Genomic DNA, 15,098 nt, shown 5'->3' on the forward strand with positions numbered 1-15,098 from the left:
TCTTGGGTTCAGCTGCTCTAACAACTCCTTTCTGCTTCCAGGTCCTTTGCTCGTGCTCTCTGGCCCACCCTCACATGGCCCCAGCCACATTCAGGTTTTCTTCGTTCCTCAGGATCTAGGTTCTCCCTAAATTTTGCAGGTAGCATTTGCTGACGAACCCAGCTGACCATACTCACCCCCCTCACATTGCACGAAACTTTGTCTCTTCCGCTCCTCTTCTCTGTGGAAGGCTGTACCGACCCCGCCCTCAACAAGTGTGTGCTGAGCGCTCACTACATTCCGGGTGCCCTGTGGGTTCTAGGGATACAAGTGAGATCGGGTTGCCATGGAGCTACGTTCACGCGTGCGAAACAGAATCGGGAGGCACGCAGACGAATGCAGTCATTTCAAAGAATGAAGGAAATGAACCAGTGATATAGTGAAGTGAACAAGAGAGGGATATCATTAGACGAGATGCTCGGGGAAGGTTTCTGTGAGGAGAAAGCATTTGAGTTGAAATCTGTCTGGTCAGACAAAGAGCAGTAGGCAGGAGGATCTGTACAAGCAAAGGCCTTGAGGCAGGAAGGAGCTTGGCATGTGGGCAATCATGGGTTTCCTTTGAAAAAGAGATTTTATAAGATGACTATGTGTCCCCTGCAGCATCTAGCCCATAATTAAGGCAATCAGATGCTAGACTGTTCTTTCCATAAGGGCAGATTCCATGACTCTCTCGCTTTCCATGACTACCAGCACACGGTTTGGCGGATACTAGGCACTCAGATGGATGATTGAACGCTCATCGAGTAACTGAATGACTCCTGACTGGTCCAAGAGCAGTTTTGTCACAGAGCCAGAATGGACAAGAGAGCTCCTTCGTTTCCTAAATATGAGTTCTTGCTGAAGCCAGCTCCCTTCAGATCTCTGTTACTATTCATTCAATGAAGTAAGAACAGACCACTTAACTTCCTTTTTAGAGGAAAATTGTCCTTGTGAGAGAGCTCATATATACAATGTTTGGAACTTTTGGAAGCTGCTCAATAAATTCATTCAATTCCCACAGCATGGCTCAGCAGGTGGGAAGCCGGAAGTCACTGTATATTAAATTTTCCCCCCGGAGCAGCAGTAGGAATGCAGTGTGGCCAGTCCATGCCATTACTGCTGTAGGATTCCAAAGCTGGCACCTCTTTTAAGCTTTTGGAATGTAGACGAAGCATTCCATCATGCCAGCAGGACACTATTTTACCTTCCCCGCTGCTGAGTTTATTGTTGTAGTAATCCCAGGACACCCGTCTGGCCCTTCTCTTGCATTCTCTCATGGAGAAGCCTGTGCCACAATCATTCAGAGTAATCCCTACCAGGGTGCTGCTTTAGTGTATCAAGGAGGCTGTCCATTCATAGGAGCAGTAACGTAGTAAGATCACTTTTCAGGAGCATCAGGTGTAATAAAGAATGCAATCAAGAACTTTATTAAAATAGTGAACCATGAAACCTCCCTCCTCCAGACAACAGTAGTTGGAACCAGGCCTGCTTCAGCTTTCAGTGGAAATATAAGAAACATGGACCCCTCTGAATGTCTCTGAAATGCCTACGGATAATCAACTCTTTCCATGTTGTGCCTCTTTCCAGTGTTACTATTTAAGATGATCAAACAGTGACGAGGGGCGCCTGGGTGACTCCACTGGTTGAGTGGCTGACTCTTGATTTTGGCTCAGCTCATAATCTCGGGGTCGTGAGATCGAGCCCCGCATCAGAGGTGCAGTGGGGAGTCTGCTTAAGGATTCTCTCTCTCTCTCTCTCTCCCCCTTTGCCCCTTCCCCCTGCCCTACCACTTACGTGCTCTTTCTCTCTAAAATGAATAAATAAATCATAAAATAAAATAAAATGATAGAGATAGTGACTATTAGGTCAAACAGGGAAGTGGATGAAACACCCTGGAGCTCTTCCTCCGGTGAAACCAAGGCCCATCCCAGGTAAAAAGCAAGTGCTTTAGCAGTGGTATTTCCCAGAAAGAATTCTCAGCCCACACCCGTTTCCAAACCCCCCTGCTGCTAAGCTTAGCTGCTACTGACGGCAGCCTACACCTGAACACAGGTGCAGAGAACAGCCACACGCTAACCTCCTGGCACGTGACTCGGGGGCCAAGCCAGACTCACAGCTAGGCTTTATTTGTGCAAAGCAAAGGAGAACCTGGGCCAAGTATTTCTTGGCACGTGACCTGCTTGTTCTCACCACTCAACCTGAAATGTCAAGTCTGACCGTGACCTGGTGCAGCGGCCAGAGTTCACGATCGCGGTAATAACAATATGTGATGGCTGAGGGTGGGAAGAGGAGACAGAGGTTGAAGTCGCAGAGTCCATACTCTCGGCTTTGCCCCTCTTTACCACTCCACTGTTCCTCCTGTAGAGGGCAGTGCCTGGGCTGCAGCCTGAGCTTAGACACAGGCACATGCTAGGACTGGTCCTAACCCTTTGGTTGATTGACTGATGGACTGAAGTGAGTTGGGGGCCAGTTTGGCAGCTGAGCTCCCTGAATTTTCCCTCCTGCACCAGTTACATCTCCAAAGCATTGTCCAGCCTCTAACATAAAAAGGCTTCTCACCTCCCAGCACCTGTATTAGATAAGGCTTCTAGACAGGCAGCCAAGGAGTCCTGGTGAAAGCACGCTCTGTGGTCTCTCTGATCCATGCTGAACCCATTTTGGATTTTATTTGTTTATTTGACAGAGAGAGACAGAGAGGTCACAAGTAGGCAGAGAGGCAGGCAGAGAGAGAGAGAGGGAGAAGCAGGCTCCCCGCCAAGGAGAGAGCCCGATGTGGGGCTCGATCCCAGGACCCTGGGATCATGACCTGGGCCGAAGGCAGAGGCTTAACCCACTGAGCCACCCAGGCGCCCCCAAACCCATTTTGGAATGAACTCCAAAGTACCCTTAACAGCATGGAGGCACACAATGAAGGATCATTGTTTGGCACACAGTTACAATTAAATTTTTTTCTAGTTGGTGTCTACTGATTTCCAGAAGAAGCAATTTCCCCTCTTTCTGAGAGGGCTCAGGAAGGAGGTTTGACCCTTAGAAGTCAACAGATGAGGAAAATCTCCTTGACTCATTGTGAGTAAAAAATCTTCCCATGGGTGCCTGGGTGGCCGGCTCAGATCATGATCTCAGGGTCCTGGGATCCAGTCTCGTGTCTGGCTCCCTGCTCGGTGGGGAGTCTGCTTCTCCCTCTGCCTGCTGCTCCCCTGCTTGTGCATGTGCTCTCTCTCTCTCTCTCTCTCTGACAAAATCTTTAAAAGAAAATCTTCCCATTAGATCCCATGTGTCATCAAATAAGTCTAGTTTTCAGCACATACTTTCCATCTTGGACTATTTTTCATAAAAACAAAATGTACAACTAGCAGGTTACCACATAAGACTGAGGGTTTGCTCAACAGACTGACACTGGTTCTGATTGAGCTTTTGCCTTTAGTTCTTCCGTGATTTGGGTAATGTGACTTCAACCCAATCATTGTGAGCTTCCGTGTCTACAAATGCAAAGGCAAAACAAGTGGCCTCTCAAGTCCTAATTATGTTTTCTAATTAAACTTATTTTCTCCCCCGGTTTAACTCACATTATGCATTCACTTACACTAAGATATTGTAAGTACCCAGCATGCACTTGGTACAGTAGCACTAGGGCTTACCGTAAAGGCCACCCAGCATGTACTGGGCACAACAATACTAATAGGAACTCACTCTGAAGATGAGTAAGATAAGGCAAGAGATGAACAACTTTTGCCGGCACAGTGTCCAGTGGAAAAGATGGGCATGCACACAAATAATGAAGAGCAATATGCTAGAGGCTAGTTTCAGGGGGACACAATGTGGAGATCACAGTGAGGGGAAGAAAAGTAAATTCCCTCAAGGCTAGGAAAGGTTTCACTGAGGAGGGGACACAACACTAGCATTTATGCTTTTTAAAATTTTTAAAAATTAAATTAAGTTAAATTAAAATTTCAAGTAGACTCCATACCCAACATGGAGCTTAAACTCATGACCCTGAGATTAAGAGTCTCATGTTCCACAGACCGAGCCAGCCAAGCTCCCCAACATGGGCATTTATTCTTAAAGGAGGCTTTGCCAGACAGAGAATAGAGACAAATCTGAGGAAAGTAACTGTCCAAGTGGTTCCTGTACGGGGTATGGCAGGGAACACATGGGCACAGAAGGATCTGGAGAGCTGCATAGAGGTAAAAGACAAAGGGTCTTTTTTTTTTTTTAAGATTTTATTTATTTTATTTGACAGACAGAGATCACAAGTAGGCAGAGAGGCAGGCAGAGAGAGAGAGAGAGAGGAGGAAGCAGGCTCCCCGCTAAGCAGAGAGCCCAATGCAGGACTCGATCCCAGGACCCTGAGATCATGACCTGAGCCGAAGGCAGCGGCTTAACCCACTGAGCCACCCAGGCGCCCCGACAAAGGGTCTTTGATCAGTTCAGGTCTGGGCACTATGAAACTGCTTGCAACCACCAATAAAACCCCAAAGGCTCTTTTGGTCATGCCCGAATATTACTGAGACATGGAGAGCAGGTCTTAGGAGGCAAGAGTGTGCACTTTGGTGTGCAACAGACTTGAGTGGTTTCCTTGGCTTCAAAACTTGCTGTAACGGTGGGTTTAGAAAATTATTAACCCTCCCTCAACCTCAGTTGCATTACCAGTGAAACGGCCCCAAGAGGAGTACTTTCTTCATAGCTAGGAACATAAGAACGAGAGAGGTTGGACGTGACACACTCAACAAACGTTGACAGGTACACAGGAAGAACTCAGCAAATGTTGAGTTTGTAATAGTACATGATTCGTATTAGTGTCTGATGAATAACATTTGATTGATAACAACATTTCCTTGGTGTCAGGGTCAGGGGAGAAGCTCAGGGTCTGGTAGATCAACTGAGGTCAGATAATCCCATCACTTGGTTTCTGAGAAGAGCCCTGGTGGGATTTACAGCTTGGGCCTCATGTCTCAGCCAGATTTGTAGCGTTGGAAGGACAAGCCCAGCAGGCTCATTCTGTCCTCAGATTTCTCTCCCCTAGGGATCAAGGAGAGGGAGCCCGAGCCTTGGATTATGAAGACTTGCATCTCCCTGTGTAAAATGATAATGCCAAAGGTTCTTGGCACTAAGCAAGGGAACGTGTCCCCCATCCAAGGCTCCTTGTCCCCACATGGTTACTAGGTGCCTGCTGATATTAGGCCCTGGAGACTATCTATAAATTTCTTGTTTCTCTTCCCATTTGTCCTGTGTGCTTAATAGCTGCCGTATACCAGTGGGCACAGAGCAGGTCTTTACTTCCTGACAGTGTCCGTTGCCTTTATTTATTTTTTTTTTTTGAATCAACAACAGTGGTGATACTTTATTATTTTTTTTTTATAAACATATATTTTTATCCCCAGGGGTACAGGTCTGTGAATCACCAGGTTTACACACTTCACAGCACTCACCAAAGCACATACCCTCCCCAATGTCCATAATCCCACCCCCTTCTCCCAAACCCCCTTTCCCCCAGCAACCCTCAGTTTGTTTTGTGAGATTAAGAGTCACTTACGGTTTTTAAAGCAAGTCAAAATAAAGATAGCCAAGATGCCCTTCAACAGATGAATGGACAAAGAAGATATGGTCCATATACACAATGGAATATTACTGAGGCATCAAAAAGGATGAATACCCAACCCTTGCATCAACACGGATGAAACTGAAGGAGATTATGCTGAGTGAAATAAGTCCGTTGCCTTTAAAAGAGATTCTTTACTAGATTTTATTTTTTTAACAGCAATATCATGTTCACTGAAAAACCGAGCAGAAAGTCAGAGAGTTGTCACACTCTGTCCCTCCCTCCCGGCCCTGTCACGCACAGCGTCCCCAGTTATCAGCATCCCCCAGTGGAATGGTACATTGGTTACCTTCGACAAACCCACACTGAGGCACCATCTTACCCAAATCCCATAATATTCGTGAGGGCTCACTCTTGGTGTTGTACCTTCTGCGAGCGTTGTTAATTCTTTCTTTCCTTTTTTTTTTTTTTTAAAGATTTTAATTACTTATTTGACAGACAGAGATCACAAGTAGGTAGAGAGGCAGGCGGAGGTGGGGGGTAGCAGGTTCCCCACTGAGCAGAGAGCCCGATGCGGGGTTTGATCCCAGGACCCTCGAAGGCAGAGGATTTAACCCACTGAGCCACCCAGGCGACCCTAGAGACTTCTTAATTTTTTCAACCAGCAACTGCCTCAGGAAGGGCTGTCCAAATAATTTGGGGGTAATGCTGGTTATACTATTTCCCAATAACCTGTTTTGGAGAATAACATTTCAGGTTGAGTTGAAGGACAAAAGAAAGGGAGAAAGGCATGAAGGCAGGAGAGAGAACACAAAGGAGCATCCCCTCATCCAGACAAGTCTGACCCCAACCCCAGAAACACTTAGGAAATTTGTCCCTACTCTTCTCCTGTTTCCTAAATCTGTCCCGCACCAGCCTCTGGGCCTTCCTCTTGGTGGAGAGATAATTCTGTCTTTGAGACTTTGCTTCGTTGCTAACCAGCCCCGCCCCCCACCAACATAGTTTCCAGGGCTCTCTGATAGGGTCCTCAAACTATGATGGGGCAAGTTTTTTGAACCAGAAGTCTCAGAAAGGGACAGGGACAACTCTGGAGAGATTTCTCTCAGCACCTAACATAACTTATTTTAAGTGCTCTTGCAAAGTCCTTGTAAGGAAACCTATGTCAGCCTCTTGCTCTGACAAATGAAGCCTCGTGGGAAGTTGGCTGTTCCAGGAGCCCCAGGCAACGCTGAGATGTCCTTCCAAACAAGGACCCAAACAGCTGAAGGGCTCCAGTTACCCAAGAGGTGAGTGACACTTTGCCAGTTGGACTTTCTCTCCCACTTCACAAGTGGGGTGAGGGAGGTGGTGGAGAGTAGGACAGAGGAGAAAGGAAGGACAAGGTGGCAGGGAGTGAAGCCGGACTCCATGAGCCACAGCCAGCAAGCAGCCTGGGGAGGGGAGTGGGGTGTCCTGTCCCCAACCATACTTCTGGCTGCATGTTGCAGGGTCACAGGTGTGCCCCACCTTGAACCTCAGGTGCCATCAGTGATTTATCAACCCAAATTACACAATGCCTCAAGTGGAAACCATTTTGGGTGACTCACTGGGGTCATTAACGTCCTCTCGTGGCAAGTGACTGTTGGGAATGAACAAAGCCAGACATCTGGGAGCTGGCTTGTGGAATTCATCTGAACCTTTGATTCAGGATTTAAATTCGTATTAGGCTTTTTTTCAAACAGCAAATGAAAATGCACACTCATTTAAATGCTTTGAGTCTGCCTTCTTTTGACTCATGGGCACGTTCTGTATTTCTATAAAATGAGTGTGGATTGTGTTCACCATGGTAAAAATATATTATCTTCAAATGTAAAAATTGAATTGGTAGGAAAAAATGTGAAAACAGTTTTGTAAAATTTTGTAAATTTGGTAAGATTTTACAGAGAATATGGTAAAGGGCTACGTTCCAAATCGTTGGCCTTAACTTGTGGGGTGGAGGTGGAATTGGAACAAGAGATGGGAGTTTGCCAACTTTTTAACTATCTCTCTATTGCTTAGATCATTCAAATGAGTGTATGTTACGTTTGTCATTTTTTAAGGAAATTCAAGAAAGAAAGAAAAAAAAATTTGCCATGTGTTTTTCAAAAGCAAATCTGTCCCATTAAGGGAAACTCTCAATTCGCTTTTTAAAAATGTATAAAATTTTGTGAATTAAACGTTATTTCCTTAACTCTTAAGCAGATCCTTTCTGCCAATATTACATGTGTCAGCCCACCTGGCGAAAGCTGAGTTCCGCATTCATCCCTCAATATGGACCATACAGGCCTTTCTGCCGCAAGCAAATGTTTCCACCAAATGGATTCAATATGTGCATTTAATTCTGAGCTTCAGTAGCTCAAGTGATTTTTTTTTTTTTACTATGAAGTTTCAAGCTGACAAAGAAGTCCGGGAAATCATTTAACAAATATCCATGACTCACCATCTCGGTTCCACAGCTGTCATTTTCCCATATTTGCTTTAGAACTTTAAAATCATTGCAATTAATAATAGTAATAGTAGTAGTAATAATAATAATAATAATAGCTGCTTATCTCCTGCCTTTATTGCAGTAGCGACTGTGTCCCTGAAATTAATGTGTATCTTACTGTCTAGTGTTTTAGACTTTAATTTTATGTGCATATCCATGAATAATAGGCACCGTTATTTTATATTTTACCAAATTATACCAAAGTAGTATGGCTCTGTATATATGATTATTTTTTGTTGTTTTTCATCAACTTTTTTTAAAAAAATATTTTATTTATTTATTTGAGAGAGAGGATGAGAGAAGAGAAGGTCAGAGGGAGAAGCAGGCTCCCCCTGCAGCTGGGAGCCCGATGTGGGACTGATCCTGGGACTCTGGGGTCATGACCGAAGCCAAAGGCAGTTGCTTAACCAACTGAGCCACCCAGACACCCCATTAAATTTCTTTTAGAGAGGTGTGTGGAGGAACAGAGGGAGAGAGAGAATCTAGCAGACTCCCTGCTGAGCATGGAACCCAACAGGGGGCTTGATCTCACAACCCTGAGATCAATGAATGACCTGAGCCAAAATGAAGAGTCAAGGATGTTTAGCTTACCAAGCCACCCAGGTGCCCCATCAACTCTTCTTTTCGTTAGAGGTTTATCCACATTGATACATTCATCGTTCTCATTGCTATATGCATCTCACCGTATAGCTCTTTGTGGTTTATTCATCCATTCTTGTACTCATAGACGTAGTTTCTTACTCAGACCACGATGTGTTTGGTTTTCTCTACTATAATAATTGCTACACTGAACATCCATGTCTGTGTGCTCTGGTGGACTTCAACCAGAGCCCATCCTAGCGGTTGTCCTTGGGGGATACCAAGCTTCCCTGCCTGGAAAATACAGGAGTTGAACTAGGTCAGTGATTCTCAGCCCAGCCTTCACCTTTGAGTAACTTGGGCAAATTTTAGAATTACTGATGCCTGGCATTCTGAAACATCTGCTAAATTTAAAGAGAGAGGGGGACACGCACACAAAGTCTTGGTCATCTTTGGGAAACGGTTAGTTACAACCATGGGTCATTTCATTCCATGTGAGGCTGTGCTCCCCACTTCTTTTCACTATTTTTTCCTCAAATTTGAAAACTGGGAACCTTCCTCCTCAGAGCCCAGATTAGGAAGAATTCGTTGGTCAGATCTCAGAGAACTGACTCTTCCTAAAGCAGAGCTTTCTTTATTTTCTCTGGGAATATTGCATATTGATTTAGAACATGTTAAACAAGCTCTCAAGGCCAATGAGCTTATTCAAGAAAGAAAATGTCTTGCTAAGTGGAATGGTAAATTCAAGATCCTGAGTTGTTATGAGCCAGACTAAAGGATGTCTCTGGGCTGTTACTTGGCAAGCAGGCTGTGATGGTATTTTTCCTTCCTTCCAGATCAATTTCAGCATGTTTCCATCAGTAGATTCCAGGTGATGGATAGGTAGCTTCAGTTTAAGGGTCTGTTGATCACAGCAGTGACCTGTGGCCTTTCTAAAAGAGGTAAAATAAATCCTTCTGACATTGCTCCTTCCTGCCTCACTCCAACCTTGTCATAAATCATTCCTCCCAACCTGAGTACTCCCCAGGACTGACAGACCCCCTGAGGGTCAGTTCCTACCTAGTACCTCTGGTCACCTGAAGTTTCTTCAGCCGCACATGAAGGGCTTACAAAGGTGTGCCACACCTGGCCCAGATGTTCCCAAGCTCCCCACTGCTGTCAGATCCCAGGCTCTGTGGCACACACTAGGCATGATAGGCAGCATGAACTAAGGTGGCTTCCTGCTAAATCTGTTGCATTTTAACATTGTTAAAATGCATATGTTAGGCTTATTTCACACAGTTTATGGCAGAGGGCAAGGCTAAAATAAGTATTGAAGCTCAGCCATTAAGTCATTAGCTTAAAAGGAAAAATATTAAATACATGAAGATGCATGTGTCTCTAGCAGACATTATGAAGATATTTTGCAAATGACTACATTTAGGAGATATTGCCTGAGCCAAAGCATAGTCCAGCCCAGTGTATGATAAGCCACTGTGCTCACCTGAGCATTACACCTAGTGAGTGTTGCTTTGGACACACCTCTTCAATTCAGAGTCTCAGCTTCCCTGCCTGGAAAATACAGGAGTTGAACTAGGTCAGTGATTCTCAGCCCAGCCTTCACCTTTGAGTAACTTGGGCAAATTTTAGAATTACTGATGCCTGGCATTCTGCAGACAACTCAGTGAATGTCTCTAAAAATTCCAGACATCGGAATTTTAAAAAAACCTCTTCGTGTGATTATGTGCAGGCAGGATTGAAAACCAGCAGGTATAATGATGTCTGACTTTCCTCACAGATCTAGGATGAATTGATTTTCTGATCCCATGGGTAAATTATAAAGTACTGATTCAGTGATGGAGGAGAAGGTTCACTGCCCCATCCAGGCTCAGCCATAACAAGGGTTGTATTTAACCACTGGGCAGGCCTGGTCAGCATGGGTGTCTGGAAACTCCCTGAGGAGTTTTCCGTGGGTCTTACCTGTTCCTACCATGGTGCATGGTCTAGAATAGGTGCTTAATAAATGTTAGATGAAATAATGATAGATTGAAGTTCAAGAACATATTTTCTGAAGACATCTAGGACTAATAAGTTCACCAGAAATTAGTAACCAAACTCACAAGAGACTAGTTTTCATGTCTGAATTCCAGCTTATTTGTTTCTAAAAGGAGCTCTCAGGGTCCAAGGCGTGGAACCAGTCTTTGTCCCAATGCAATCTGTTCCTAGTGAATGAAATCAGAAGATTACTCTGTGAGCACAAAACAGATGTTGGATCTTCTTACACACCACTGTTACCAAGTTTCAGGGACCTGATGGCCTGGCCTCCATTTTTTTAAGGCTCTTTCAGTGTAAAGGGTCAGGGTCAACCACCTGGAACCAGAGTGCCTTTCAGACCTCTCCCTGACACACTGACAGATGCTCATGGCACCATTTTCCCTTTTCAAATATTCATGTGGACCCCCCACTGTGCCCTGCATTCTCTTGACCACAACAGTCTCCCAAGTGTTGGGGCGGCTCATGTTGAGGTTGGCTGCTGGCCAATGACATACTCAGGCCGGGCACTTTAATCTCCTCCGTAAGGTCACTCCAAGTCACTCCGCAAGATGGGTTACTTCTGGCAAGCTGTCCTGTAGACAGCTAATCCCATCCTTCGAGCAGCTGGCCTTACAGAAACGGCATCTGCTGACCTTTCGTTTTGGGAGCCATCTTATTTTGAGGCCCACCGTCTACAATTACTTCACCTAAAAATACTTTGGAGTGTGAACAATTTTCAAGGGGAGTCTGCAGCCTGGGCTGTGTTCCTCATCATTTGCTACCGTATTTCAGAGCAGTAGCCTTTTTACTGTACTCAAGCAGCATATTACCAGCTAGACCAAGATTTTATGTGGTCCTTGTTTAGAAGCCCAACTTTATGCTGACCCTTGCAACAATGTTGCCTTCTCCCCATGAACACACCCAAGAATCACATTGCCTGCTTATTTCCCTGATAACACTGCCACCACTCAGCCTCCACGTACAGAATTAGCCACCTTCCCCACGCACCATGCCAGTGTTCCACTTTCTTCCTGCCAGTGTAAGTTTCCATCCTTCTGCGTCAGCCATCATCCTACTACGTGCCACCACCACCTCCCGTGCCAGTCGTAGGGTTGGTGAGCTCCACATACACCTAAGATCAGAGGGACAGCGATGTTCTTGTGTTACCCAACTGCTGGTGTCCGGCTAAAGAAAAGTGTGGAACACTGAACCGTGGATCTATGTCTGCATCTGTGTATGCTTTTGAGTCAATGAGCTGTGTGAGTGTCCCTGAGATGTTGTCCTGATTTGGGGCATAAATTTATTAGACTCTGGCACTTGCTTTCCCTGTTTCTACGTGTGCTTAAATAAGAAAAAGAAATGTTTCCTCCATATAGAAATGTTAGAGTAACTCTGAGGGCTTGCTCTTATGGTAAGGAAACCCTTCCTTAAGATAAATGTGCATTTCTCCTCCTTTTAGTCTAGTTGGAACGGGGAGGTGTGTGTCTGTATGACCTCGCACACCAACAGAACATTTAGGGAAGGGTATACAAGAACCTGGAAACAGCGATTACTTTAGGGAAGGTGACTTAATGAACTGAGGTAGGAAAGACACATTTTCCATTTGAAAGCCTTTTGTGCTGTTTTGGACTGCTTCTTCATCCATTAAATAAGAGATTATATCTGAAGGATCGTATGGTCTTCTGGGCCCCTTTTCCGAGAGCCCGTCATTCTCTTGGATTGAGGGTATGTTTTATATTTCCTTCTCTAATCTTTTTAACAGAATTCAACTGTTCGGGCTTTATTATAAACACCTACTTTCTCCAGCACGGCCTGAGAATGGTATTTTCCACGCTGTGAATTCTCTAGGTAAATGAGTCTAATCCCTTTATATTGCTAAAGTTTGCAATAACTTCTGAAGGAATATTTCTAATCATTTACATTTATCACATACCTTCCGACCTCCCTTGTTTCTTCGCAGCTTTATAGGGACAGAGTTCACAAGTCACAGCGTTCACCTCTCCAAAGTTCAGAGGCTTTTCGTATATTTGCCGAGATGTACAAACATCACCACAGTCTAATATTAGAGCATTTCAACACCCCAGAAGACACTCCATCCCATGAAACAGTCACTCACTAACCTATTTCTGCCCCTATGGATCGGCCTATTCTGGATATTTCACCCAGATGGAATCCTCCATGTGGTCTTCTGCTTCCGTCCTCTCCCACAGAATAAACAGGAATTTACCATTTCCCGGTGGTTTAGGCTTCTTGTCACTGACAGCGCGCTCCCGAGAAGCTCGGGGCTGCTGAGGCAGGGAGGCTGTTGGCCTCTAGAGTCCACGGTCCTTTTCGGTGAATGGGACTTTGCTGGTGCTCTGAACCCCAGGCCATCAGGTGACCTCTCGAACACCTTGTCCTATGACCTTTGACTCTCCTTTTAATCATCATGTCCTCTCTGATCCTCCCACTTGGGCAGACTAGTTCTCATTAGTACATAAAGTGCACAAGATCCCCCCGTCCCCATGGCCTCTCTCGACTGTGAACCTCTCTGGTGCATTTCTGTCCTTCTGGAGGGACTAGAAGGGCTGAGATCTTCCCTTCTTTCATTGCTGTCTTGAGTATCTCGTATCACTCAGTCAGCTAAATTCCATCTTAGAGATAAATCTCCCACAAGGATTTTATGATCTCTCTGGTTTAAGTGGCGCGAAACCCTCTGATTCCTTATATCCTTCCTCTCCCCTTTCTTAAAATAGTCTGTAGTTCTCAAGGCAAGGACTGGACTGACTCCCGTTTTTCTAAAGCTGTATAATTGTGAAAGAACACTTTCTCGTATTTTCCCTGAAGGAGCAATGCATAATCAAAACATTCTCGAATGCGAACCTCCAGCCAAGGGTGGGGCCGGGGAGCCCCTAAGTCAACAAGGCAGGTGGCTGCCAAGTCCAAGAGTATTTGCATGTCTGGCTCAGAGAGAGGCTATTTGACATCTGAACTGTCCTGGAAAGTAGACCCTGTTGAGTGTTTCCTTTACATTTCGGTAGGTGTGAAAGGGGAGAGAGCCTCGGGCCTGCGTGAGACCCTCATAAGGGCTGACTGAGGTTTGAATCCGTTTGGCAGGGAAGGAGCTGTCGCCGTTCTGAAATTAGGTAGAGGAGCGCAGCAGGGTCTGACCAGGAGTGTGTCCTGACAATTTGAGATTTCAGGGTCAGGATAGTGTGGGGCACCCTTGCCGCGAGCTGCTCTGAGATGTTATGATCTGGAGGCCCCAGAAAATTCATTCCGTGTCGTGGAAGCCACCCCTTCTTGGCCTGCCTTGGACAGGGAAAGGGTGGCAGAGAGGAGCATGCCTGATGCAGAGCAGATGATAAATACCAGCCGAGTGTCCAGCTCTCTGGTGTGGAGTCTGGAGCGGCTGGTTGTATCTTTCTGACCCGAGAAGCTGAGAAATAGCTTTGGTGTAGGCTCAGCAGGAAATGCTGTAACTTCAGGACTGATGGGCCACAGGTGCACGTGAGTGACTGGCGAGGAGCAAAATGGACAAATGGACGGGCCCTTTCTGCTGGGGGAGGTGAGAGCAGAGGTTGAGCTCCAAGACACTGAAGCGGCCCCATACTACAGATGGGCACAAGAGACGAGTTAGGGGGCGCCCTGTTCTGGCTTCCCTGGTACCGGGGGCTCGGCTGAGGGCAGATCTGGGCAGAGTAGCAGACAGGGTAACCCCAGGCTCTCCTGGAGGCGGCCAGAATCTAGGCAGCGGCCCCACAGCTCTGCTCTGCGGGGCTGGCCTCCTACCAGCCCGGAAGCAGGCCTTCCATACGCGGCCCGCCATTGCCCTCTGGTGGTCACATCTGTCAACGCTCGCTGGTGGAGGGAGCCTCCTCTGCTTACAACTTCTTAGCAGATGCTCTGGGCATTTGGGTTTGGGGACCAATTCAACTCATCTACATGAGCTGCTATGTTGTGAGTATAATAAGCAGGGGAGAAACGTATTTGGTGCGTCTGTCTGCTTCCAGACCGTTCAGTTAGCCTTTAAGAACTAACATGCTGGGGCGCCTGGATGGCTCAGTCATTAAGCATCTGCGTTCAGCTCAGGTCGTGATCCCGGGGTCCTGGGATCGAGCCCCACGTTGAGCTTCCTGCTCTGTAGGAAAGCCTGCTTCTCCCTCTCCCACTTCCCCTGCTTGTGTTCCCTCTCTCGCTTTCTCTCTCAAATAAATGAAGCCTTTAAAAAAAAAAAGAAGAAGAACTAACATGCAAACACAGTAATGTGACAGGCATTGGGCTAGGCCCTGCATTTGTGTCTTACTACTGATCTCTAGGACAGGGCCTGTAATTCCTCAGGTTACAGATGAAGAGTCTGGCTCGGAGAGGAAGTTGCCCTCTCGCTACAGAATATGACATTCGGTTCTGGGTGCACTAACCTGTTAACAATGGAGTCGACCCTGCTGCCGACCCCAGCCTCGG

General features: G+C 46.1%; 1 long non-coding RNA gene across 1 annotated transcript; it reads right to left on the reverse strand.

The window, feature by feature from the left end:
* Nucleotides 1–9,379: 9,379 nt before the first annotated feature.
* Nucleotides 9,380–10,817, reverse strand: LOC116577377. The gene is made up of 3 exons (XR_004280498.1): nucleotides 10,742–10,817; nucleotides 10,126–10,193; nucleotides 9,380–9,574 (listed from the first exon to the last, which is right to left on the reverse strand). It is a non-coding gene; the product is annotated as an uncharacterized LOC116577377 (long non-coding RNA).
* Between the last annotated feature and the right edge of the window lie 4,281 nt (nucleotides 10,818–15,098).

Source organism: Mustela erminea, chromosome 18 (genome assembly GCF_009829155.1).
Source record: "Mustela erminea isolate mMusErm1 chromosome 18, mMusErm1.Pri, whole genome shotgun sequence".
NCBI classification, from domain to species: domain Eukaryota; kingdom Metazoa; phylum Chordata; class Mammalia; order Carnivora; family Mustelidae; genus Mustela; species Mustela erminea.